This window comes from Glossina fuscipes, unplaced genomic scaffold, assembly GCF_014805625.2.
Source record: "Glossina fuscipes isolate IAEA_lab_2018 unplaced genomic scaffold, Yale_Gfus_2 2, whole genome shotgun sequence".
Classification (NCBI taxonomy): Eukaryota; Metazoa; Arthropoda; class Insecta; order Diptera; family Glossinidae; genus Glossina; species Glossina fuscipes.
The window spans coordinates 11,218,456-11,246,007 of record NW_023998416.1 but is presented as its reverse complement, the minus strand read 5'-3'; the positions used below and the strand labels follow the sequence as shown (position 1 = coordinate 11,246,007).

Below are 27,552 nucleotides of genomic sequence, written 5' to 3'. Positions count from 1 at the left end.
GTTACATAAGTATGCATCAACATATATACATACATTCATATATATATATATATATATATATTTATTATGCCTACCATTTTCGCTTAAATGTGTTCTTTTTCGCTCTGCTTTATTTTATTTAATGCCCTTTTAAGTGCGTTAGTTTGAGATGCATGGGGCAGAGCATCTACGTACAATGGTTGACTTTTCTCAGAAATTTATGCTTGAAAGTGTACGTGGTGCACGTGCGAATTATTTCAACACAGTAATTCGCAAAATAAATATATGTATATAGATATGTATAATATTTGAATACATTTGCGTGCGTGTGTGTGTCCGTGTATTCAAATGCAAAAATATACGCTTTCATGTATTAAATTAATTTCTATCGTTCTTTGTTTGAAAAGAAAATTTAGTTCATAGCATATATTATGCTAAACATTGTCCATAGGCGGATCTACATGCTTTCCTTCTTCGGGCAATAGATGTATTCCTCGAAGCAAGCGGTCTTCATATCTTTCGAAGCAAGCCTGACTATCAACTTCTTGACATTTTCAAAATCTTTATTACTCAAACTATTCTAAATAAACGATGATTAAGGGGCGAAGTAGTAGGCGTGGGAGAAATAATAAATTGCGATAAAAAATGCCTTTCAAGCTAGTTTCTCAGCAACATTTTTTCAAATTCGAAAATCATTCTAATGCCTGTCTTTCCTTTTTTGTTTGTGCTGTGAAATTGTATTTTAAACTTTTGGTCGAATTGTTATGTCGTTTCCCATCTATATATAAAGTTGCTATGTTACAGATTATACTTGGCCGTAAGTTAATCAAGTTGTTCAGTAACAGGTTAATGAAATACTCGGAGAACTTCAATTAGCATTTACATGATTAAAGTAAGTAATGTGAACGATAATCGTATTCACATTTTCTTACAGTGAAACTTTACTTACGATTTAGTTCGATCAGTTTTTTATCACGTTGAAGTATCCTGTTCGACATCTTTCGTTTCTATCACCTTACTTTTGTAAACATTAGCAAATCTCTGATTTGACATTGTTTAAAGTTCGCATTCTTTCTGTAAGTATCCAATAGGACTTCACTAAGTGCTCCATGCAACTTCTCATCTTTAAGATTTTTCAGACGATCCGAGCATTCGTTGACCCCGATATAATTACCTTAAAGCGTAGTAAGAGCAATATGGATTTTTTGAGGATCCTCCTTATATAGGACAACATTTTACATAATCATGTTTCAAACATTTATTACAATTGTTACCGTAAATGATTGTTTAATTTTTAGTTTTCTTTAAGTGCAACTAATTAATTAGTTTTCTTTCAAGAGGTTTTTTGCGCCCTTACAGTTAACTCAGTCGTTAATAGCAAAAGAAACTCATAATTCTTTTTTAACGAAGATGATCTTTTAGAACTAAATTGTTTGCGAAAGCAATCTTTTAAAAAAAAAAAAAGGAAATAAAATTTTATTATTTGCTCAACTACCGTAAAAATTCAGCTCTCTGCTCCAGACAATTTAAAAAGAATGAAAAAACAACTGAAACGAAAAAATGCACTTTACTTTAGATAGAAATGTATGTGTGATTGACTCCCTTTACATTCACATATATAAAAAATCATGTAAAGTCATAGCAGAGATGAATCAATTAAAGGTGTAGAATTTTTGCTAACAAGTTATTGATTTTACTTGGGGTTGAATTCCCAAAGCAAACAAATTTAATTATGATAGCAAAAAATATAATTCTTGATAACATGTTTGGCTAGCATTACGCTTAAGAGCAAAGTAAGTTTTGATATTGAGTTTTAATTGCATGCGCTTTAAGAGGACGAATAATAATAATAATAATAATAATAATAATATTTACATTATCATCTACTTACACTTAAATACATATATTTATGTATTCACTTTGTTTATTTGTCTATGTGCCTACTTATGTGTATATATTTGGCTTTCATTAATTCATTTTAAAAATAATTTTTTGTTTTTTTTTGTTTTTTTATTTCTTCTGTTTATTTCCATCAATTAGCTTAGACGTGAGTAAACAGTTTCTAAAATCTGTCAATACTTTTAAAGCAGAATTTTTAATATGCATATTAACGGTAATTCTCTACTCAGGCACAGTATCTTTGCTTCTCTCTCTCAATGTTACGAATTATGCTCTCATATTAATGTTAATATTTAACATTATGTTATATCAAATTTCTTTATATATACATATATACAAAATTCTCTACGTGCATTTCACGCGTCCACACACCTATTACAGCTATCGGCGACAGTCGATTATTCATCCTTCCGCGCCTCCGGCGGTCTCAGCCATGAATAACGAATAAAAGATTCGCTATTTTGCAGACCATGGCTAGCGTTAACAGATTGAAAAATTGTCTGTCATTCTAAATTACCTAAAGAAAAAGAAGTACACGAATTCTGCTAAATATTTTTAATGTAAATCCACTAAGAATTGTATTCTTCTTCTTCTTCTTCTTCTTCTATTGAGCTTGTCTTTACCTGTCTTACAAAGCAACAATTTCTTGCCAAGCAACAATTATACATTTTCCGTTAGGCTTATCGCAGCGTCCGAATATTTCCCAAGGAAGATCCGTCCGTCTACCTGTTTGAATACCGGTTCCCTATTGAAAAAAAATTGCTTTAATTTCATATGACATTTTTTGTATCTCCCATGTTAAACTTAGCATGGTCACACTTGTGCAGAATTTTGGGTTTGCGACTATCCGCTAACCTATGTATCGGTTGATCGCCGCCTTTTGCATTGCATCTTGTTTCATAGTCGGATCAAGTCGATTCTTTTGGCGAAATTATGAATGATTTTTATAAATATTTGTAATAAGTATCAGATCGATATTGGTGTGATTAATAAGTTCTAATTTTTTACGTTCCCGCATCTTATGCCACCTCCGGCATAAGACTTATTAATCTTGTGTGTATGAATGTAACATTCAGAGGAATTTAAGACAGATCCATGGATCCATTCAATCTCTGATACCGATTTAAATAGATTTTGGCAAGGGACAAGTGAAATATTCCATCATATCCTATGTGAATGCGGGGGTCATCTGCAGAATTAGATATCAGGATATTTGATGAATACGCCAAAACGCCAGTCGCCGCATGGTGCTTCGAACCACAGCTAGTGGGGAATTCATAAAAAGATTAAAACCGGAGGGTTAGGGACCCGGGCAAACAAAATAAACTTTTTAGATTGTGGTACGGATTATTTACATAACAACAAGGCTACCAGAAGCGAAATTTGCGTATCATGTCACCGAAAAAGGATGAACGATAATAAGATCTTTGATAAGAAAATTAATTTTGTTAAAAGAAAAAAACATTTTATTACGGAAATAAATGAACAGTGGTATCAGGTCATGTCGTGAATGATCAGCTTGGACAGTGGTACCCTTTCAAACTAGGCTGACGATCATCAAATAGTGAATGTGAATGGCAAGAAGACTTGAACTTTTATTTCGACTGAGAATTTTACTCAAGTCAACTAAGGCAAGGAGTTCCTAAAGATTATTTTCAGATGTAAAAAATAGATCTAATAAAATATTACTTTCGTGCGGTATCAAAAATTTATGGCTTTTGTATGTATCTATTTCCAGAGCTATTGCACGCAGTTTAACAATGTCTATGCAAACGTCATCGGGAGAGTTGCTATAACAATGTAGCAACCAAATTAGCAGTGGGTATAATTGCTAGTAAGAATAAAATTTCCAATTTTAATATATATGTAAATTACGCAATTGTGTAAAGTTTATGATTTACGCAGTCGGCTGAGAACCGCTTCTATGTGCAGACTACGTATCGTGTTGTTATAAATACTTTTCTATAACCAGTCATTCATTGCCTATGTTCATATACATACGCACATTATTTGATTATTATTATAATTCCTTCTTTATTATATGTTGATGGTTCGCTTTAAATTCGTTAGGCTGTCGACATATAATATACAATAATTATTGTTTACATGTTACATTTATTACGTTAGGTCGGCCATTGCTACATGGAATTTGCATTTATATTACATTTCTCTGCTCTGGACACGGTCCGTGTCACAATTTTCCATTTAAGTGTTGATCAGCATACTTTGAACAGTTTGCTCGCGTTTTTTATCCATTGATTTAGTTTTAAAATCTTTATTTACATCCATCCGAAAATACTTAGATGCGCAAAATATGATTGAAAGTAAAAATGTTCATTTAAACCGACCGAGTATTTCAGATTTAAAGCAGATTTTATGTTGTTTTTGAAATGGGATAAAAGATGAAATTAATTTTATTAAACATTAGTTTGACGTAGAAAGTTTTCCATTGAGCTTACGTAACTGTTAGACGCAATTGCACCCCTTACAACTTGTGGTAGGAACTGTTTTTTCTCTTTTGTAAACTAAAACGCAATTTTTCAGATTTTTTTGATGAAGTTTTTGTACTTTGACATACTTTGAACCAAAGATATGAATTGGATCTGATCGTTCTTACCATTTTACCCCACATAATATGTAACGTAGAAAATTTGAATGAGAAGGAACAATTTTTTACTTTCGTCCTCTACAGAGGTTGCTAAGAAAATAAGATCCAACTTTTATTATTTTGTGATGAAATGAGTTACAATGGCCAGCTTGGCGTACGTAGGTCTATCTTTCCGACCACTCCCCGTATAAAACCTCTCATGAGAAGTAAAATATTGTAAATATTGTATGGCGAGAAGACATCGACTTTTTGCCACAATATGATGTTATCTCACTAACCAGGTCAAGCAACTATTATATAGAAACTCTTACTAACCAGGTCAAGCAACTATTATACAGAAAATTTTACTAACCTACTTAAGCAGTTAGTAGCAGTAACTTTTTATTGGTGTATAGTACGTCCAATTGTTTGTAGCCTAGATTTGAAAACCTAGAATATTAGGTTCGTCAAAGGCAAAACGTTGAAATGCACATCATAAACTTCGAAAAATTTACTTTCTTTATTAATGTGAAACGACGATTATTTGCACGCGTTTTGATACAACTATTACGATATCAAGTATTTATCAGGGGATATAAATTGATTCCATAGTAAGTTGAATTGAATATCCTAGTGTCATAAAGAGCTTAAGGAGAGTACATTTACAAGGAGAAGAGGAAATAATAGCTGCTCGTTGTATATATATTTGAAATACATGCGATATATAATATAATGCAAAGTATATTTAACGAAGAAGGGGGCACTACACCCGAGCTAGTAGTAGATATTAAAAAATTGGACTTGACGTTTTTTTTAACTTTTATTTGTTATTTTCTTCTTTTTTTTTACTTTACATTTTTCAACCACAAAATTATGTGCAAATGTACACTTTTCCATAAAAATTTTTGAGCAATAGTCCGGCCGGCATTTACATTTTCCGCTGATTAGGAATAATTTATCTAGCGTCTGTTACTTCTATATTCTTATGTATTACGATTATCAGTATGTGAGAAATATATTTAACGAAAAACAAAGAGCCAAATCAATCGTAAAACCAATTTTACTCTCTTACGAATAATAAATATTTTTAAATTATTTTTTTTTTTTGTCTTTAAGGAAAATTCTTGTTCTGCGTTAATGTAATTCAAAAGCAAAATGTACACTTAACAATAGTTAACAGAATATTAACAGTAGCTTTACATGAACATGTATCGCTGTATGTATGCATGTACATGCATTGGTATCCAAAGACAAGGGCAGAAGAAACGTGAATAACAAAGTGTAACTAGGAAACTGAATGAAAGAGTCGAACGCAGTCTTTAGTCTTTTTTTGGTGCTTAACGTGAGCTGATGATAGATACGGTGCGCGCGCTTTAAAACGAATATCTAAGAAATACATATAGAAACAAGCTTTATAGTCTGAATAATAAAACAAAAAAAAAAAAAAGCAAGTGTGTTTATTTCTCTATATATGTGTATCTTTCTTTTTCCTAATGATTTGTAAACCTCGCGAACATATATGATTACGGGAAATTTTTACAGCCGCCACTGTTTGAGGAGTGCATGAATGTGTTAAAAGGAAAGGAAAAAAGAAAAAAAATAAAATCAAAATAAAAAAAAAAAAATTTTTATAAAAAAAAAAAAAAAAAAAAAACAAACAAACAGTTAAATGAAACGTGTTGGATTTTTAAAGATATATCACGTGAATGTGTTAATGTTTGCATGTCTATATAATCATCTCTATTAGCTGCATATATATATATATATATATATATATGTATATATATATATATGGAATATGTATGAAGAATTAATTTAACGAGAAAAAGTTTTAATTAAAAGCAAGAGTCCCGTTTAAGTACCCATTACGTACGTAGAGCACAATCACACTCCCCATACTACGGAGCAACAACTTCATTTGGTAATCCAGCTATAACTACTGTGCAGGAAATTGCTAAAGAAAAGTTAATATCATATTTTGCATGATTTTCTTTATAGTCTGCATGTAAGTATATATGTATTTGTTGGTCAAAATCTAATGCCTTCTATTTTGTTTAAACAATTCTTGAGAAAACAAATGAATTTATGGTAAAAAAAAACAAATGTTACTCTTCTTTTTGATTATTTGGTTGACTGTCTTTTTTCTCTTTTTTTTTTTTTTTTTTTTTTTTTGATAAGAACAATATTCAGAACCGGTATAAGTATTTAGAGACGAGCATTGTGCAGTTGAGTGCACCGACATCTTGGCTATATGACTTTATATGTACAGATAATATCTTAAAGAGGAATGTACTATGAAGTATCAAGAAAATTTGGTTGTTAAAAAAAGAGTTTTTTTTTTTTGTGTTACTTTATTAAGGTTAACGCTTGCACCTGTCGTTAATAAGAACTTATTTATATTATGCTCTTTTTACAAGGAATACTTTATGCTAATAATCCCCTATTTTCTGTCTATATATATGTATGTATGTATGCAACCTGTTCTTTGATTGCGACTTCCTCTCTCTACGTCTCCCCATCATTCTCTCTATCTCGTTCTCTCTTCTTCTCTCTCTCGGTCTATGTTACTCTTTCTTGATTATTAAAGCAAAAGAGTGACATGGATTTATAAACGCTATCCAGCTCATTAGAGCATAACACCGGCTCAACAAATCTATTTACGCTTTTGAGCATCTGAATTTTAACATGTTCCGCGGTCGTTTTTCACTTCATATACATGCATCTACCTGCATAATTCCTATTGACATCAATCAAATCGTGCTCAGTAATCGCCGAATAACTACCACATTTTTTGAAAACTTCAAATATAATGGTTCTTTGCCAACTGTTCAGATTTTTAGAGATATTTTAATATGCGGGTAACATTTCGTGCATTATTTTTTTTTTTTGTTTTTGTTATTTTTAATTTCTGATAGGAATAAGAAATTCTTTCATATTCTTTTTTCCTCTCATATCATCTTTATATGTTGCATGCTCAATGGTAAGACAAATCTGATGCCACTGGTCTCTCATACGAAAAATTCAAAGACATTCTACAAGTTGTTCTTCTTCTTTGCAATTTTCTTAATATGTTCTTGACAGTAAATCTCATTAAATTTCAATTTGTTCTCCGTTCGCATTGCGGCTTCAAAACATTACTTTCAATCAATTTTCAGGCTTACGTAACAGATAATGCAAAGAATACTAAGTCTAGTTTTGGACACAGATTCACTTATGCTAAAATTTAGTTATATTTATATATATATATATAGATATATATAGGGAATGATTACAAAAATCCAATTTGGTTGACTCAAAGGATTAAATATAAACAAAAATGTGAACGAATTTTTATCAAGAAGTATTAAAAATTAGGCCTTTTCAAGATTCAGTTTTCGTCGGAACGAAATTGGTCCATGCAATCCAAAGTTTACACACCAACTTAGAATGCCGTAATACTATTACTAACCAATTTTTCTTTCTCATAAAGACTTATCAAAATAAGACGTTATATGGGAAGTGGTCAAAAAAGTGCCGCGTTCCGAACAATTTTTTAATAGCGTTCGTCTTTGCGCCAAAGTACCTCGCTATACCAGATTTCATCAATATATCTCAAAAATCGCAACTTGCAGCTGGAACACAATCTCAGAAAAGTGATTCTGAATCGATCCGTATAATAAAAGATATATCCATCTCAAGGCCTTCTGAGCATTGCATATATCCGCGCAGGGAGTAACAATCGAATATTTGTGCACATCTTTTTCATAAATTATTCACCATTTTGAGTGAGTTAGAAACCGCATTCGGCCGAATATGCCAACATATCTCTCAGAGGGTACTCAATAGTTAAACATACTTCTCTCTTGCTCTGCACACTCTTTTCCGGCGTCTTAATAGCAGGTCTAATGGGATAGAAAATGTGCAAAATACGAGATGATCAAGTTCTTCTATTTAATAAATTTTGGAAACGTGCCTTAGAACAGTCCGTTCTTTTTTTGTTTATAGGTTACTCATACAAATTGAAATGAAAGACAATGCAGTCTGCTGAGGAGTGCTCTAAGCAATAAAAAAGAAACAAATCCTCTCCATTTTCAAGTAATTTCTTATTTAACTCCTGCGTAGTGCACGAAAGTATTCTGATATAAGACACGTAACGAAATTCATTAAATGTCTCGACTTTGTAAATATAGCAAACTTTGAACATTCACAATACAGATGGATAATGAATACTTGAAAATGTGAAAAAATGAAAATTTTCTCATTTGCATTATGTGCTTAAAATCTTAAATAATAGAAATTGTAATCAACATAAATTTTGTTTTTTTTTTCTTGTTGAAAATATTTACTTATGACCTCAACTCACACAAATTGACATTTAAATGTTTCTATTGTAATTATAACTCAATTAAATGCTGATTATGTTAATCAGATAATTACGTGATTTATGAGTAGAAAATGTCTTAAGTGAATAAATGGATTATATAAAAGGAAAAACATGTCGAATAATTTTCTTTTTACTCACATCATCATATAATAATCTGTATAAATACACACTAAGTTTCAATGTCGTAAAGACAAAGATATATGTGAATTATTAAAGAAGCGTTTGCCAGCTGGTGTTCAAGTTGGGAGATGGTTGCAAAAATTAATCCAAGAAAAAGTCAATTCTGAAAGTAGATCCTATGTAGTGACAGACAGTCCTGTCATAAAGTACACCAAAGAAGTTTTTATCAATTTCCTACGACCTCTCTAGGATGTAATGAGATAAGATATTGCTTACGAAATTTTATTATACCAAGAAATTTTCATCAATTTCCTATGACTTCTGTAGGCGGCATTGATTTAAGATATTACTCACGAAATTTTAACATCTAATCAAGCAGACAACAATGATTTGAAGCAAATATATGTACACGTTTCTTATTTTTTATCTCATTTATTGTCAGTTTTCGTTTATATGTGTGGTAATAATTTGCTATATTCATTAGTTATATTATATTATTTCTTTGTATGTATTTTATATATACGTAATAAAGGTAAGAGTCTTATAGACACCGCTGACAATGTGTTAACATATCTTTCAAAATGTAGCATAGCAGCTCAAGTAGGTATTGATCTCGCATCGTCATGGAGAGCACGTAACAGCATATCTGTTGAATTTTGATTTTTTTATCATACAAAAGAAAGAAAAACTATAAGATAAAACAGTAGCTAACTGGTATATATGATTTTTGTAATTTTGCCTTTTACGAGGCGCGTGAAATTCAAGAAAATTTATTTTCTGTACATTTTACATACATATATATATATAAGTTAGAAAAGTTCGATAATAGTGTAGCTTGAATATGTTAAATTGGTTTATTACGTTCCTGCTCCTTGTACATCGCCCGTCAATGCTGACCACAATAAGTGAGGTTTTTCATGTACGTTACGAATGCATTTGAAGGAAGTGAAAGTCATATGAAGGATTTTTGTGTGTATTTCCTATTTGAAAAAAAATTATATATAATTTAAAAATCGCTACCGATTTTCGTAATAATCATACAAAGACCGAATATTGGATCATACATTTGCGCTATCGAGTTTTCCTTTAAACCGAGTAGAGGAAAAAAAGTTAGGTTAGCGGGAAAGTTTTGTTGTATTTTACTCGTCAAGTCACATCCGGCAAGTAGACTGCGTCATATGCGGTCTGCTTTCAATATCCATCCCATCAGCTAGTTAGGAAGGGCAGAGCGCACAAGATCGCATTGGGTAAAGTGCATTTAAGACATTGCATTCGGTGTAAGTTCCCGAAAGTTCTATTTGACAGGTTGGGAAGAGAAGTTCGGACTTGTCAAAGAAGGTTTGCCAAATTTCTTTTCGAAAATTTCAATCTCAATAGGGTTTGTTAATCTGGGCGATAACGACATTTTGCTGTCCCTGTTGGAGAGTAACCCACACCTAACCACTTTACAATTGCCAAGCAACTTCGTATCCACCATTCGGCTGAAAAGGATGATCAAATTCAGATATTGTATATAAAATACGATAAAACTTTCTCCCCAACCTAATATGTAAAACATGCAATATGCTATGATATGCCATCGAATTTTCATTATTTACATAATAAAAACCGAATAACGGATTTTATTTTCTCGTCAATTAAACTTTTTACACGAAACAACGATATGAGCCGTAATGTTCCTCGGTACAATACAATGAGTTGCTCCCAAAGGTATAAAGTGAAGTTTGTCATTCTGAAGAGTTAACAGTTTTGTAGAGTGATATTATATAACGTAATAAAATAACTGATTTCTTTTCTTGATGTCTTTTTTTTTTTTGTTTAAAAGCAATTAAGAAAGTCAGCTTAATTGACTTAAAAAACCACCACGAGTAACGTGAGCTCAAGAAATCGTAAAGTAAAGATCAAATTCATATTCTTAAATGTCATTTCCTAAGAAACTTGAGCAAATCATATTAAGTTTGTGAAATTAATAATAATGAACAAGTTAAATGTAGCTTAGACCGAATATATCGATGCCCCCTACTTGCTTCTATTTTATTTGTAATAAATGCATTTCAAATCAAAGTCATTGAGAATATGTGGCTATGTTCAAAACTGTGCATGCTACGTAAGAGAAAGCATCCTATTTCGTAACTACAACATAATATGTTAGTATGACACTTCAAAGCTTTTTTCCTATATCAATGCAACCCATTTTCTTTCTGAATGCATCATAACATCATGAATGCTAACGTATATAAAGAAATAATATATTCGAAGAGTAAAATATAAAGTTTAGCACATCTTACATAGTAAAGCTTAACAGGAAGTTCTTCGTCGTAATATAGGTTTGTGTGATAAGTGCGTGTGCAGGGATCGGAAGGCTGCAAGAAATAATAAAAACTTACTCCGGCCAAAGCTACATTGGCAGCACGTAGTCAAAAGGTAAATTTCGTATCACATTAATGTACGATTGATGATGAGTAAGACGATGTTTTATCGGCAATCAACTGATTGTCCAATAACTCGTTCCAACCGGGGTCAACTGAGCAATTCATGAAAAATTTTCGCAATTTTTCGATTCCTTTTTTTTCTAAAAGAAAAATGTTTTTATCAAAGCTCTGGCGAAACTGAAAAAATGTAAACAAGCCTCCGATATCCATCAGATGAAACCATATCTCCCTTACTTACGTAGCTTACGTTTGACTATAAACGTGTTTACCATTATGTGTTGACAGAAACTAACGAACTTATAGTAGCTTTAAGCCAAGTCCACTGTCACAGTTTTGATAACTGCGAGTGTGACAGTTGGCTCATTAAAATACTTTCGGGCCCCAAGTTTAGATAGTTCGATTATTTCACTATTGAGGGATAATCCTAACCCGAAGCTAATTTCTCTTAGTTATCTTAGTGCTGCGGGTATTGGTACGAATCGTTGAGAAGTTCGCGTGATCCGCTGATAAATTTTCACGGCCCAAGCAAAACCTATCGACACAACATCTTCTAATTGATTTTCCACATCTCTCTTCGAAAGACTTTCATGTTAATACGATTGTAAAATGCAAAAGAAAATTCCGCCGACCTCTCTTAATGTCGTTTCTGTTGCTAAGCGGTTAACCAGCTTTTTTCTTTCCATTAGGAACATGTTTTCATATGTTCCTAACGGTGTTCCATAAACCAATGAATGCGGTCAACCTTGCTCGACATAATCGCAAAAAAAAAACATTTTGGAAGATCTTCTCGACACGTGCTTCACTCTGGAAAGTTCCAAGGCAATAGCCTTGTTCTTATTATGAATTCTATTCTCTCGCGCTGAAAATCCGATCATCTTATGAACGATGACGCTCTACGATTTGCGATGAGCTTTTATTAACACTGAGTAGATCGACTTTTTTTGACTTTCGACGACGAAGGCTTAGCGATAAGGATATTTGGCTTTTTGTCTTTGTCTTGCCTAAAGCATTGTATAACCAACTTTTGTAATTCTCTTTGTTCTGCATTCTTTAGTTTGTTCTTGCGCATGTATCATGCATTCTCAAGCTTTCTCTAAACTCAGCCTAAGAACATAGGCATCGAATTTCGGCTTTCGCTTAAGCTTTTATGTTTGCAAGGGTATGTATGCCTTAAGCAGAATGTACGACGACCAGGACAAAACTAGTGATAGTAGAAGAGTGTGTCCAACATCTTACTTCTAAAAACTACCGCTTTAATCTATTTTTTCTTTTAGTTTAATTTCATAATTAAATTACATATCGACTGATCAATTCGATGCGCCCCGACTATGCGTAAGCACATTATATATTTCCAGTCAATTTTTTTTAAGTCATCATTGGTGTCACTGGGTTTTTATCATAATTTCTTCTTTTTCATTTTGTACATGCCCCGTACCATGCTGTCTGAGCAACATTTGTGCATAAGCTTGTTTTTTCCTTCCTCTCTTTGTTTTAAACAAAAGTCAACCGGTATAATAACTAAAGCTCATTATGGTTTTTTTTTTTTTTTTTTTTTTTTTTTTAAAAAAAATAAATCGTTTTTTTAATTAATTTTTTTTTTTTTTTTTTTTTTTTTTTTCTTTTTTTTTTTCAAGACAATCAGTCGTTATTTCACTGCATTTTTTATTTTTCCATTTCAATTCATTGCAGACATTTAGTCAGACTTAACCGTACGTTAGTAGAGTAAGCAACAACCTCATTTATAGAATTGTTAATGTGTATTATTGTATTATTGTATTATTTTTTTATTATTGATATTGCATTTATGCATTCATATATCGTATGTCTATTTCAATCGGCGCGCATAAATATGGAAAGAAAGAATAAAAAAAACCATTATTTGTTTTTGTCTTTAAGTTTCAAATCACTGCATTTTTAGTTACGATTACTCAAACCACCAATGGGGGGATTCTAGTCTTTCTTGCAACAATTCTATTACGGTGCTCAGAAATGAATTGTTTATTTATTTATTTTTTTTTTTGCTCTAAAGTAAATTATTCGGAAACTTCGAGTTTAACCATGTGAACCGTACACCACCGTCAGTAAGCGAATTGATTGTATACGCCTTGCGTACAAATGGTGAGGTCGAGAACGAAATATTGTGCAATGTCGATTATTGTACCTTACACGACTTGTCTAGCGGAATATGCTAAGTTTATGCGGACGTACGCAACAGACACAAAGGCGTAAGATAGAACCGACTATAACGATTATACCGATCGAATTAGAATCATTTTCTCAATCGATTTGATCCTGTCTGCCCGTCTGTTTACCCGTCTGATGTCGTCTATGTAGATTTGTGTTGAAAGACAGGTCTTAATTTTTAAGACATATTCATGAAATTTGTTACAGTGACGTGCTTCGTCCCAAAGACAAACGCTAATGAAAATGATTTGGGCCGATTGCTCAACGCGAAACGATATTTTGAAAAGTCGTTGTCTGTAAAAATCTTGTAATCTTCAAAATTTCTTAGCAAAACTCGCTCTGTAATAATATTTGAACATAATGAATTGGTATAAAAAATTTGGTTCAGATGGGGCAATTTTTTAAAACCTCTCCCATACAAGCTTACCTACGGAAACTGTCTTTTTATATATCAAAAAATTATAGATTTCACAATATTGACATAGAAAATCAACTTTAACGAATTTGAACCACGTAAATCTATTTTTGAACACCAACCGAAATAAGGATTCATTTAATAAGCAGGCTTTCATAGGAAGTGTATACCTTTGCATAAAAATTATGTGTAATATGTGGTTGTGTTATTACTAAAAGCGATGAATAATTGTATTAGGCGAAATCGTGAAGGGTATCTAAAAGCGGCTTTGCCCAATTATAATGTTTTTATTTGTATTGAACTACTATTCTTATCTTTCTATTAGTGGATGTGTTTTTCATTTACATTTTCTATGTAAACTTCTTTTCAAACCAAATTGTTGATGTGGTAAACTAAAAACCCGTATGCCGCGTACTAAGATTGTAGGATAACTATGGATTTTATTGTTGACTAACTTTTGATTTTAGTTTGTACCTGTCAGTTCGTTTTACGTGGACGAATACGCTTTGGGTGGGTTTTGTTAATATTGTAGACCTGTGCTTAAATAAATTAAATATTAGGTTTTTTCTTTTTTTTTTTTTAATTAAATTTTACACTTAACTTTTGTTGTTGTTTATGAGAATATTGTTTTTTCTTTCTTTTTTTTTTTTGTTTTTGTTTGCAACATTTTTATAAAGCATGAATGATGGGAACTATGTTTCTATAATTTTTTTTTTTTTTTTTAGGTGCGGTTGTGCTCCTTGTGAATAACTAGCAGTGTATACGTGAAATTTCACAAGAATAAATCTACTTCCCTTTAGACCGCAATAATTAGGAGTTGTTTTGTTGTGATACCAGAAATTACAATAAATAATTTTAAAATTTTATAATTATAATTGAATGATTTAATAATTTCGGTAGTAAGATGTGTGCGTTTGTTAATAATTCGCCTGGCATTCGAAGTTGTTTTAATCATATCCACCCGCCTATCCTTGCAAAGGAACTTTTAGATCAAATGGGTGAAAATGGATGCACAACGGGCACAATCAGTAAGTAAACTGGAACTAAACTGGAACGAAGAGAAGTGTGCTTTCAATTATCTTCATTTCCATTACGTTAATTCAAGAATTCACAGTCAAAGCAATAAAAGAAGTGCATAAGCAATTTAATTTGAAATTGCTTTTACATTTTCATCATTCATCCGAATACGGGTACAGGTTTTAAATAGATGTATTATTATATTCGTACACGAATAGCATTTTGGAGTAAATTTGTCAGAGTTGTTTTATAAAAGGGATGAAGTATTGAATATCTCACATTGACTTAACTTTTACCAAAGTAGATTTAAAGGCTATTGAAATCCATAGTGAAAGAGAAAGTATTACGAAAGGAGGAAATCCTATACAACAATTTGCAAATGAGCAGATGGGCTTCGGTGTGGCTTTCAAGCTTGAACAATGGTTAATTGCAGCTTTCAACATAGAACATCTACTTAGCAAATGATGTCAACATGAACAATACGTATTTTGTGCATAAATCGTTACAGCCTATACCATTTGTAGTGCAAGGGTTTATAAAGTTTATGCGGGCGTACGCAATACTCAGAAGTACTTGAGATAGAGAAAACTTTTATTTTACCGATCGGTTCAAAATGACTTTCTGATTAATTTTAAATCTTACGCAACAATTTTTGAGATACCTTGATGAAATTTGACGCTCTGATATCTTTTGGCCTAAGAACGAATACTATTGAAAATGTTTCGGATCGCATCACTTTTTCGGGCACTTCCTTTATAAGGCCTTATTTTCAAAAGTCGTTATATGAATAATAGTCGGACGTTGTAGCGTGCTTGTTAATAGGGCCAGGGCCGACAATGGTCTTCTTATTTTTTAATGAATTTTTATTTTCTTGTGGAAGAATGGATTAATCATTTAATATCCCCTCGTAATTATTGGTTTATCCCTTTTCTTTTTTGAAGACCAACTTCTCAGGGAATGTTTGCAAATTTTCTATACTATGGATTTTTTTTTGGTAAGGTGGTGATCGAGCAAGATTAGAGACAAAAGCGTAACACCTATGGTTCAGGTGGACTGAGGCTTGAAATTGGTCCGAAAAGCGTCGGCAAAGTCGTACGGCATGTAGTTTCTACGCAAACAGCAACCGGATTACGGTTTCCGATATTGAGTAAAGTCTATAGAGATGGAGAGTAGAATCGCTGTGGTGTGGGGAGAGCATCTTTAGCTACCTATCTTCCTTCCTACTTTTTTTGCTCGGAAATTCGCCTGAAAAACTCCATTCGCATGGTGAACACTGCCTTTGTTGCATGTTTTTCATCGAAAGTGACTTCGAAAAATATTCTCTAACCTTTTTGGAATTTTTTGGTTTTTTTTTTTAATAATATTTCATTTAATTTTTCCACTTATTTTTTTATAGTTTATAAACTAATTTTTTCTTTGAAGATTATTTTGTATCATTCAAAATAATTACCTCTAATGTATAAATAAAGTTTTAGTAAACAATTCATACGACTTCTGATTCGCGGTATTTCTTTTTACGCTTATTTAATTATTTCCTTCATTATTTTACTATATATGTTTAAACAAATGACTTAATAAGTATGTAATGAAATATTTCAACAACCTCTGAAATAGTAAATAAATAATGAATAAATGGAGATACGGGCTGACGTACCACATTGGTAGAGGACGTTACTAGTTGTTGATAGTTGTTTTATACAAAATCATAAAGTTTATATTTCAGAAAAGTTTTATTAATTATTATTATTTCATTAATTGTGAAAAGTGATTGTTATGCGATACGATTATGTTCAGCTTTAATTGAAAACCGCCTCTTACATATGAGTAACAATAAAAAAAAAGCAAAATTATTAGATTTAATTATGAAAACATTTTAGAAAATTTTTATACATAGTTTTCATGTACTTGAAGCATGCTTTCGTCAGATGTATTCCGATAATAGAGTCATGGACAGGCAAAGCGAGACGCTGTCAAATTCAAACAATGAATGAAAGCGTACATATTTTATGAGATGTTACAAAGTGAGGACATACACTTGCAGGCAATGCTTAGAAGAATTGTTTCATTTGTTTTTCATATCCTTCTCGCATAGATGAAGATAACCATTGTAAACACTTTAGTTCATTTATAGATCCACTAAACACTGCAGGCAAACCGTATGTATCACACATACAATCGATTTAAAAGTCTTTTTTCATCTGAACATGTGTGCGTATATATGTATGCAAAACTAAAATTTTGATTAATCAGTTTTTAGAACGCGTTGAGTTAATTACCTGATCATTAGCATGACTTGGATAACTAAAATAATTAATGCATTTGGCCGATACGGACAGATGAAGCTGGAATTTTAATATATGGGTCTGATGAGGCAAACAGGTTGTTGAGTCAATTTCACACATTTTCGCCAGAAGTGAAACACACGCTCAGCAACTGCACGATCTCTCGGGTTGAACAAGCGATAATCGCAAAAAGTTAGGTTTGGTGAGTAAGCCGCTGGGGCTAGCACTTCCTAGTTGAGTTCTTCCAACGTATCGGAAATCAATTTCACTGGATGGACATCATGTGAATATACGAACGGCAAATGGTTCTACTTGACTAATTTTTGTTGATAGTGTTTGGCATTGACCCTTGTAGTCGACTTTAACTGCTGATAATAGATGAAAGTCTTGTAGCCGTAACGAACGCAGAATACAGCCTTCCTGCCAAAGAGACTCAGTCGCGCATAGGACGCAAGAAAGACTTTCTTTTATATCGTTCGGGCGAAGAAAATCTGGTATCCCTGCGTTACGACATGTACTAAAGTTACGAGTGCTGATCGTTGGCAGAACTCCAACCAATAAAAAGAAAACAACTTTAGTCATGAATGTCCTCTACACGTGCTATTAGGACCATCTATGGCCATCTATATGTACCTGACGGAGATATATGACACTCATCCACAAAGTATCTGTTTTAAACCTATTAATTATGTTATCTTTGGTAACGTCCACTTAGTTAGAAGCTAGCCCATCATTTAAAGAAGAAAATTGAAGTTTTTAACCTGCTAAAATGGTTGTTTGTAAATATATTTCTAATAAGAGAAAATTCGAAGACTATTATCTATTTGCAATAACGAATCATAGATAAAATAAGTAAAAACTTGTATAGCATATATATATATATATAAATAAATATATAAATAGAAATTGATCGAAAAAGGGCTCCGATCCGAACTATTTTCAATCAGCGTTCATTCTTCAGCCAAAAACATGCCGGTGTACAGAGCCTCATCAAAACATCTCAAAAATTGTGACCTGTAGATTCGATGTATGAACAGTCATCAAACAGACAGACAGACAAGTTTATATCGACTCAGAAAAGGAATCTGAATCGCGTGATATAATAAAAGGTGGGCTCATTTCTAGCTCTTCTAAGTATTATATATATTGCAAGAAACTTAATATGCTCTCTGTATGCGCAGGTGGAATAGAGTATAATATAATCCAGTTATGTAATTCTGATTACGTTCGACTTTACTTTTACTGTATATCACGAATTGTGAACGAAACTATATTCAGATTTTACAACCTATCCGCGCTTCCTTCCCTAAGGGTTCTTAAAATTTGAGACTATAATAATACTTCAATTTTACTTTTAGCAAAGGTTTTAAAAAAGTTTGCAAAACTTTTACAAAAACTCTTTAAAAATCTCTCTATAAAAAAATTGGCAGAGAAAAATATTTATTTATTTATATTATTAGCACATATATGCAAGCCCGCTGACGTTTAGATATGTAAACAGACGCAGACTATGAAAAAAAAAAAACTGCGAAAGTTATTAACATTATCAAGCAATAATAAACAAATGCAGGCATCCAATTGCATTTTTATAGTGAAATGCAACAAGAAAACGAGAGCGAAGCAAGAAAATACTATATTTACACAAACCAAATGGACATAAAGAGGACTGCATGCAGGGAAAGCAAGTGTACGTAAACAGGAGGATGCATTGAAATGTAATAAAAAAAAATATAAAAAAAAAAAAAAGAAAAAGAAGCAAACCAGAGACCAGAGACAAATAATCTAAATTTCTGTTTATTATTCAATAGCGCAAATTGGCAGACTCTTATTGCGTCTTTACTATGCCTCGGTCGTAAAATGCATACACAACCACATTGATATTGAGAAATGGAGTCAGTTCAAAGAAGTTAATCAATAGACGCATAACCATACATTTGTATCAGCATATTAATGCATGTTATAGAGGGTATCACCAAATGAACTGAAGTTTTGAAATTGAAAAATTATTTCAAAACTTATTTAATCATATTCAACTAAGACCAAGTCATGCTTTAAAGAATACATTAGACCGTATTAAAGTTTTCTCAATCAAGCACACTTACCCATGCTTTACTTCAAGCAAATCCTTTTCTCTTTCTATTAGTTTGGCATTCGACCGTTTAAGTGTGCTTCCGCTTCGGACTTTCGCTTACGCCAAAGATATAATTTTATATCAACATCTGTGATGTCTACAACTATGGTATAAAAGGTATCTAAATTTTTTTTTTTACAATTCTTCTTTCGTACACTCTCTTACATAGTTTCAACATATTGTTAAAACCGGAAACGAAATGAAAGGCGGAGACAGGTAGATAGAAACAAAAACTACAATATTCTCCCATTCTGCAACGATCGGTATGAGAATATATCAGCTAACCCGCATTGGCATACCCTTCACAACTTTTATTGTTGTTTCATTATTTTTATGGAGTAAGAAGTTTGTAGTAAAATTCCAATTATGTATTTGTTGCAGAGAGACACTCTAATACAATCATACAAAAATTTTTAAATTTGATTTTCGTATGTAAATTAAATTTTTTTTTATTTTTGCCTTCAACATTATATATGTGCGCATATGAGTGCATATATTACAAAAGATGTATCGTAATTACGTATGGAAGCGCAAATATAATTACATATATACATGTATTGTGGGCATGTTTGCGTAACACAAGTACATTGACTTTACATTATAATGAAAGCATTGACTATGGCAATGAATAAAGTAAAGTTCACTTATACCTATCTACAAACATTGCAGATATATTTAAGACAGAGGTCTCCAACATCTAATTTAAGAAAAACCTAGAGAAATTAATCGAGAGGATTTAAACCAATTATGAAAGGGTTAATAGCGATCCCGTCAGTTCTTTCTCCTATAAAACAAGCGGTATCGATCGCTTTAGCTACTTATCTTTGCTTCTTCATCAACTGCGGTAAGGCAAAGAAGAATGTTCCTAGAAAAGCAAAAAGTTTGCCTTCAAAGGAAACGTTATTATCTTGCATTCAAGGCTTTACGCTTATTTCACATTTGCTTCGGAGTTCAGTTTTTTCTTTTTTTTTATATTAATATAGTTTAGACTACCTGTAGTCTACCAGCCCTTCATCGTCTTCTACTGCAGAACAAACTCCCCTTTACATTCCCGACTTATTATTATTATTTAGCCAGAGAAATAAATTCTAAGACTAAAGTCTTAAAGCACTTACGTCTAAGGCAGTCGGCTTTATTGAAAACTCTAGGGGACATGACATTTGAACACACGACCATTGACCGTATTAGTCGAGATCCTTTGACTACTTGGCCACTCAGCCGATTTATATTTATGTGGTCCAACATTTGGATCTAACTGTAATTATTTCTTTTATAAAACCCGATGAGCTTTAAACTAACTTTTAACTGTTCGTTGGAAACCCTGATATTCTATGTAGATGTTGCATACTTCCATATACATTTCGCAAATGCTTTTCATTGGATTCACATGGATATTACATATAGTTTGCTTGTCGAACGGAAAATTTAAGTGACAATATATTTTTATTATTAAAAAAAAAAAAGAAAAATTCCACAAGTTTATGTTAGCAGCAGCAATTATTTTCTATCAAAATTTTACTATGAATTTCATCAGACTTCCGAGAATATCTATTTCGATTTTATTTTTGGAAATTCATTTGAATAATTTATTCAGTTTTATAGTGAAAGAGATTTAATGCGCACTCGTAAAAATATTTTTTAAATTTTTATTAAAAATATATATATATATATATAAATAAATTTATAAAAGAAAACAATTCTGGAAACTTTTTTGCATATATATATATATACATATATATATATATATATTTGATATATTTGATATTATCCCTAAAGGGGCGAAGAAAACGCATTTGGCACGACCCGAATGCGCATTTTATTTGTTGAGCTATAGACTATGGTATAAACGAAGTTCAAAACTCTTACAATAAAAACCTTTAGTAAATTTTATGTCATATGTTAACTGTCATCAAGTAGTTTCAATAATTAAGAAGAAAAAAGAAAAAAAGGAAAATTAAAAAAAAATTCCGAACTGAGATTTTAAAGAAATTGAAATTTAAATAATCCGTCTTTTAGTGTGTCATACATAATATATGTAAATATATTGTGATGCGATGACAAAATAATTTATTTATAAACTTTTTGGTCTCCATTCTTGTTTTTTTCTTCGCTGGCTACTAACGCCAACAGACGAGAAACTCTGACAGATGCACACATGAATATTCAAGGAAAATGCTTTTTTAAGAAAATAGTTTAAAAATATACTATAAAAATATAATAAAAATATCGTATGTTCTTTAATGTAATTCTTCAAAAAAAAAAAAAAAAGTATATATATACATGTAGTGTGTATATAAGAGAATGTTTTAATTTTTAAAAATTTTTTAAGAATTTTTATAGAATTTTTCGAACCATGACGACCAGTAAATAGAATGAATTCACACCGTAACCTGATTTGTGCTTCAATAAGTAACGATCGTCTTGGAGCTTAATCGTCGTCTGGATTTTATAAAGAGGTACATGAAGTTCTCTCTTTTTTTTTTAAGTAACAATTTTCGTCGCTCTAAAGTAAGTTAATGAATTTCCTCTTGGAAGTGTAACGAAAGAATGCAGCGTCTACTATGGCATCATTAGAGTAACAATGATCTGCAATTCACACTGTAACCTGATTTGTGTTTTCAGAAGTAACAATTAAGGAGAACTGCAATCGCCTTGGAGCTTAAGAGTCCTTTCGTTTGTATAAAAACGTACATGAAGTTTGCTCTTACTTTCTTTAATGAAAGTTTCTCGTGATCTGAAATAAGTCATTGAATTACTTCTTAGGAGTATAAAGAACAAATACAGCCCTCGTAAGCGCTCTTTCATAGATTTTAACTGTTAGTTGCTTTGCATGATCAGCACTCATAAGCCTATTTTAAGGCTTTCTTTTCAAACCTTTCTTATTTAATAATGGAACGGAACGGACAAATATTTATGTAAAGTTCAGCGATTTAGGAAATACAACAACACCTTTGCAAACTGTCAAGTGAACGAAAAATGTTCAATCAAATGAAAGTCTTTCGCTGGTTACAAGTTTGCGATCCTTAATACTGCAAAGTTCGAAGCCAGACGACGACGTTAACGAAAAAATTTCTCCCACCTCCTGTGCGTTAAAATATATTTTAAACTGAATACTAATTGTGTTATATTCACTAAGGCGGTTTCTCATAATTTTTTTTTTTTTTTTTTGATGAAGGAAAAATATTAAGGATTAAAACAAATTTTTTTTTGGAAGAGTATTAAAAAGGGGCAACATCGCAGCCATTTTTTAGAAACAGCTCAAGAGCCTTTGCGGCACGCAGTGTAAGTGACACAAATTTCAATTTAAAGGAAAAAAAAAATACATTTAAGCTACAAAATACATAAGATATTTTAAAATTGTTGACTTTTATATAATTAGTGAGACGTTGAGTGCAAAGGTCAATTTTGGACTTAATAAAAAGACTCTCTTCGGTTAATAAAAAATGTTTAAATTATTATCGAAAATATTGTACGTACTTTCCTAAAAAATATTATTTTGAATGAAAAAAAATGAAAATTATTTGAGTTGAGCTGCGTACCGTTCAAATTTCAAAGGTCCGTATACTGCCATAGAGTTATGTTCGAAAACAATTGCTTTTCTATGGTACTCTTGACTGTTTAAGAAATCATTTAAGCCAATAAAAAAAAAAAAATTGAATTTCTAAAAAGTTTACAGCGACCTTCACTCATAAGTTTTGCATCTCATCTTATCTATAACGTGCACTGCGTTTAAAAAGTGCTCCTGTTTCAATTTTATTAAAAGGCTATCAAAAGGTTTACAATTACGCTTAAGATTGGCTTGATTTATATAAATTTTTAGGCAAAATTCTGTGGTTGAGAGAACTCGTCAGAATCGAAAAAAAAAACGATTGAAAAAGCGACATGAAAAGTCATAAGCAAAGAGTCGCTAAGCTTAAAAAAGCAAATATACGTCCATTACTTTCAACACAACACTTCGAACCCTTAGTTGAAATAGTGAGATTTTGGCTAACAAGTTACGGTTCTAAACACTAGCAAGAACTCCTTTAAACCCTTAATCTGTACTAAAGGAATAACAAAAATTGAGTGAAAATTGATACAAGGATTAACGAAGAGATCACTCGAGAAGCTAATAAGGTTATTATACCAAAAAATAGGTGGAAAATGATTGCTATTTGACGACTTGGAGAAATTTGATTTGTAGCGAAATTTATTGCATCGATTTTTTAATTTTACATTCTTTTCTTGTTCACATTATATCTGCAAAATAAAATACAGTGTACAGAGCAACTGTTCCCTTAAGATAAATAATAATTTAGATTAAGTGTGAAAGGTCATTTATAAATAGGGACACGCAAATATCGTATTGTGTCGTTTTGGCACTCAAGTAAGTTTATATGAAATGTTAATATTGCGAGTAATGCAGGGTACTTTATTATATATATATATATATATATATATATACAGTTATGATTTTTATAATCAAATACATGAGTTTTCGTTTTAGAAAGAAAACAGTGTTAGGATATTAGGAGAACTGAAAGAAATGCACTTGACATTTTCAAATATATTGAGGACTTGCAGTATCGCTAACTTTTGTGGGCAATGTATTAATCGAGAGACGGTTAGTCGACTTATTGAAGTGCCTTTATTTTAAATATAAGTAAGAGCATAATAGTAAGAGACTGCTATTCGTGTAACGACGAAGAGCTTGAAAAAGTGGTCCGATCCAAACAGCATTGTTCTGGAGACAAAATCCGTCGTTGTACCGGTTGTCATCAAAACATCTCAAACATTACGATCTCTAGGTTGGACACAATGAAACACGACGGACGCACATAATGTTAGATCGATTCAGAAAGTGAAATCGTGCGTGCGACTGTTATAACAATTGGTCGAGCTATCTGAAGGCTTCACACAAGCGTCTATACAAACTTCATATATGCTTGCAACGCCATTTATTTGTATAGGGTGTAATAAAATCGAGTTTTAAAGTACTTTTGCTGTCAACTGGCTTGTCTTGCTCGCTTAATGGCACGTATATGGTACAGACCTTGTCAAATATATATACCGACTAACTTATAAATATAAGTTAGTAACTCGCATACCATTCGTTAATGAACCTTTTAAGTAATTTCGCTGAAATTTGATTCGGTGTACACTTGGTTTTCATCAACTTTCGTAGGAGCATAGCCGTTTACTGTTATGCCTATTCTTTAAGAAAATACATTTTTTATATGCTTAGCAGCGATGCATTCATTTATACAAAATTAAATTTCATAAACTGAACGCAGTCAGACACTAGGTGGTCACCTTCTGAACAGTTGATGTGCGTTGAAATATTCGAATTGAGGCGCACGTGAACTGTTTTATTCTTTTAATATAATGAATATTTAATTAATGCAGCAGATTGAAATAAAAACATGGTAATTAAACTATTTACATATAAATTAACATAAGCAAAATGCAATAATGTGCAGTGAATGCGAACATACTGAGCTGACGTGCATGTACACATATCGTGGCAACGTTATGTAAATGAAGAGATATAATAAAATGATTAAAAAATTTAATTGTATATGGATTTTGATAGGAAACTGACTTAAATTACCATTAGTAACTATTGTTCATTCGTCTGCTCATAAATGTTAGTTATGTATTTTCGTGAAAATCTCTTGCTTTTCTCTTGCTTACCTATTTTTCATGAATTGTTTGTTATCCATAACAGCACGAAAAATTCGGCTTTTGTCTTTCAAGCTTGAGGCAAGAAATAAATATCAAATATACGATAACATGATAAACATAATTAATATTTAATCATAAAATGAACTCTGTGAGCATAAAAAGTAATCAAAAACATTGTATTCGCTTGAAAATGATTTTCATTAAAACATAAATAGATTTGATTAAAAATATAAATACGTTGGTGGTGGTTTTATCAGCTTGCATACATCATTCAGATGAAGAACTTGACAAGAGCGCTACACAACTTATACGCTTCGAGCACTTCTAACTTAATTTGATTTCCACAAAAAATATTCATACTCTATTCCCCTTTTGCTGCTTTGCAGGGTACATTACGTTTGTATCGGACGGATGTAACAGGCAGAAGGGCTTAAGATAGATCCACTTTTTATTATACCGATCGATTCAGAAGCACCTTCTGAATCACTAAGCCTGTTTGTCCGTCTGATATCTGCACATTTGTTCATGCACATTTGTGTCCAAGCTAAGATTAAATTTGGACACTGACGTGCTTTGATCCCAGGACGAACGCCTTTGACCGCTCCTCGTGTAACGCTTTATATGGAAAAAAATTGCAATTTTCAAAATTACTCGACAGAACTCGCTCTGTCATAGCATTTGAACATTCTGAATTGGTATGACAAATTTGGTTCGGATGGGGCAATTTCTTGAACCACCCTCCCTCATATAAACATTCCTACGAAAACTGAATCATTATGCAGCAAAAAGGTATAACTTTTTAATATTTCGTTGCGAAAATTAGTTCATAATAATAAATTGACATAGAAATCAACTTTATCGAATGTGAACCACGTAGTTTTATTGTTTAGATATGACCGCATACTATGCCTCTGCGTGTATAGCTTGTGTGTAGCTTTTTGTCTATTATTACCAAAACAAATGAATAACTGTACTAGGCGAACTGGTGTAGGGTATTTAATAATTGGCCTTGCCCGAATAGAATAGTAATATATATTTGTTCAAATTTCGAAACAGAATTAACGAGCAAAGCCACGTAACATTAAGTAAATAAAATGAGTTGTCGTCAAATATGTGATCCGTTCCGAACTATTTTCGATAACATTCGTCCATGGGCCAAAAAGACGGCGGTGTAACGAATTTCTTCAAAACATTTCGAGAATGGCGGCCTGTAGGTTTGCCATAAAAATGCGAAAGCAGTTTATAGCAGCAGACAGACTTGCATAGATCGGCTCAGAATGTGATTCAGAAGGCAATAAAAGGTAGCTCTATGTTGCATACATCCACGAAAAGTCAAGGTATCCTTTTTGCCGCAAGTAGCATAAGATACACTACAACTCTTCAAAATAAACCGTTATATAGGAAGTGATCGAAAATGTTCTCCAATCCGAATCATTTCCAATCGCGTTGAGCTAAAATATATCGCCGTAACAGTTGGAGGTTGAACACAAGAAAACAAGGCAAACAGACGAACAGGAAGCTCAACTCAACTGAGAAAGTGAAAGGTGGATATACCTTAAAACCTTCTGGGTATTGCGTACATTCCCACAAATTTAATGTACCCTTGTGCACCTTGTGATGTAAAGTAAATAATGACTCTGCAAAATAAGCCGTTATATATAGGAAGTGATCGAAAAAGTGTTCTAATCCAAAACATTTTCGTTTCCGATCTGGGTGTTGCACGCATGCGTGTAGGATATAAAAAATGAAGAGTTTTAGCGAAATTTAAATATTTTTATTGCCTAACCCGGGCTGGCGTTGCGTTAGGCTTCGAAACGAAATTATTTCAATATGTTTGCATTATTGATTTCATTTATAAAAGTTAGGTGTGTCAACGACAATTATATTTTCTGCCACCGTATATTGGCAATACGTACGATTAGGTGTAAATTTATTTCTTTTGAAGAGAAAAATTCCTAAACAGATGTTTTCTGCTTATTATCGGCATATTTGTTTTTACTCATAAAGTAAACACTTGCAGGCAAATACAAATTCGGCATAAGTCATCCAGAACTTTACACGCAAAAACACATCACTATTAAAAAAACACCTGACTTTAAATTAATTGCGTCGCTTGTGGTAAAGTACTCAAAATATGCGGTTTTCTTGGGCTTGGCTTGAGCATGTTAGTTATTACAAATACAATTGCAATGGAATTTAAAAAACTAAAAGTTGTGCTTGAAAACTTCATTCATGGATCTCGAATTTTATTTGTCATATCTCACGTTTCTATGGGAATCGTTGGGCGTTTGAAAATGTTGCGGAAATAGGTGGGATACAAGGATGGAAAAAATGAGATGACCAAAGGATGGTAAAACTTCATCTTATGTAATGTAATTGTTCCATCTGATTATTATATGACAAATTCTGAACCCTGTTCACTGGTCAGTAAATAGCATTTAGTTCTTTCACCTTACATGTCTAGCCATGATAGAGTGTA

General features: G+C 32.1%; 1 protein-coding gene across 2 annotated transcripts in view; it reads left to right on the top strand.

The window, feature by feature from the left end:
- The first annotated feature begins 5,828 nt into the window (after positions 1 to 5,828).
- LOC119633279 (protein phosphatase 1 regulatory subunit 14B) overlaps positions 5,829 to 27,552 on the top strand; it is a 40,664-nt gene continuing 18,940 nt past the window's right edge. The window contains exons 1-2 of one of the 2 annotated variants that reach the window (XM_038026748.1): positions 5,829 to 6,470; positions 14,705 to 15,007. The gene's annotated coding sequence lies outside the window, so the exon portion shown is untranslated. The remainder of the gene's footprint in view (positions 6,471 to 14,704; positions 15,008 to 27,552) is intronic. The other variant, XM_038026747.1, reaches the window with a different exon arrangement.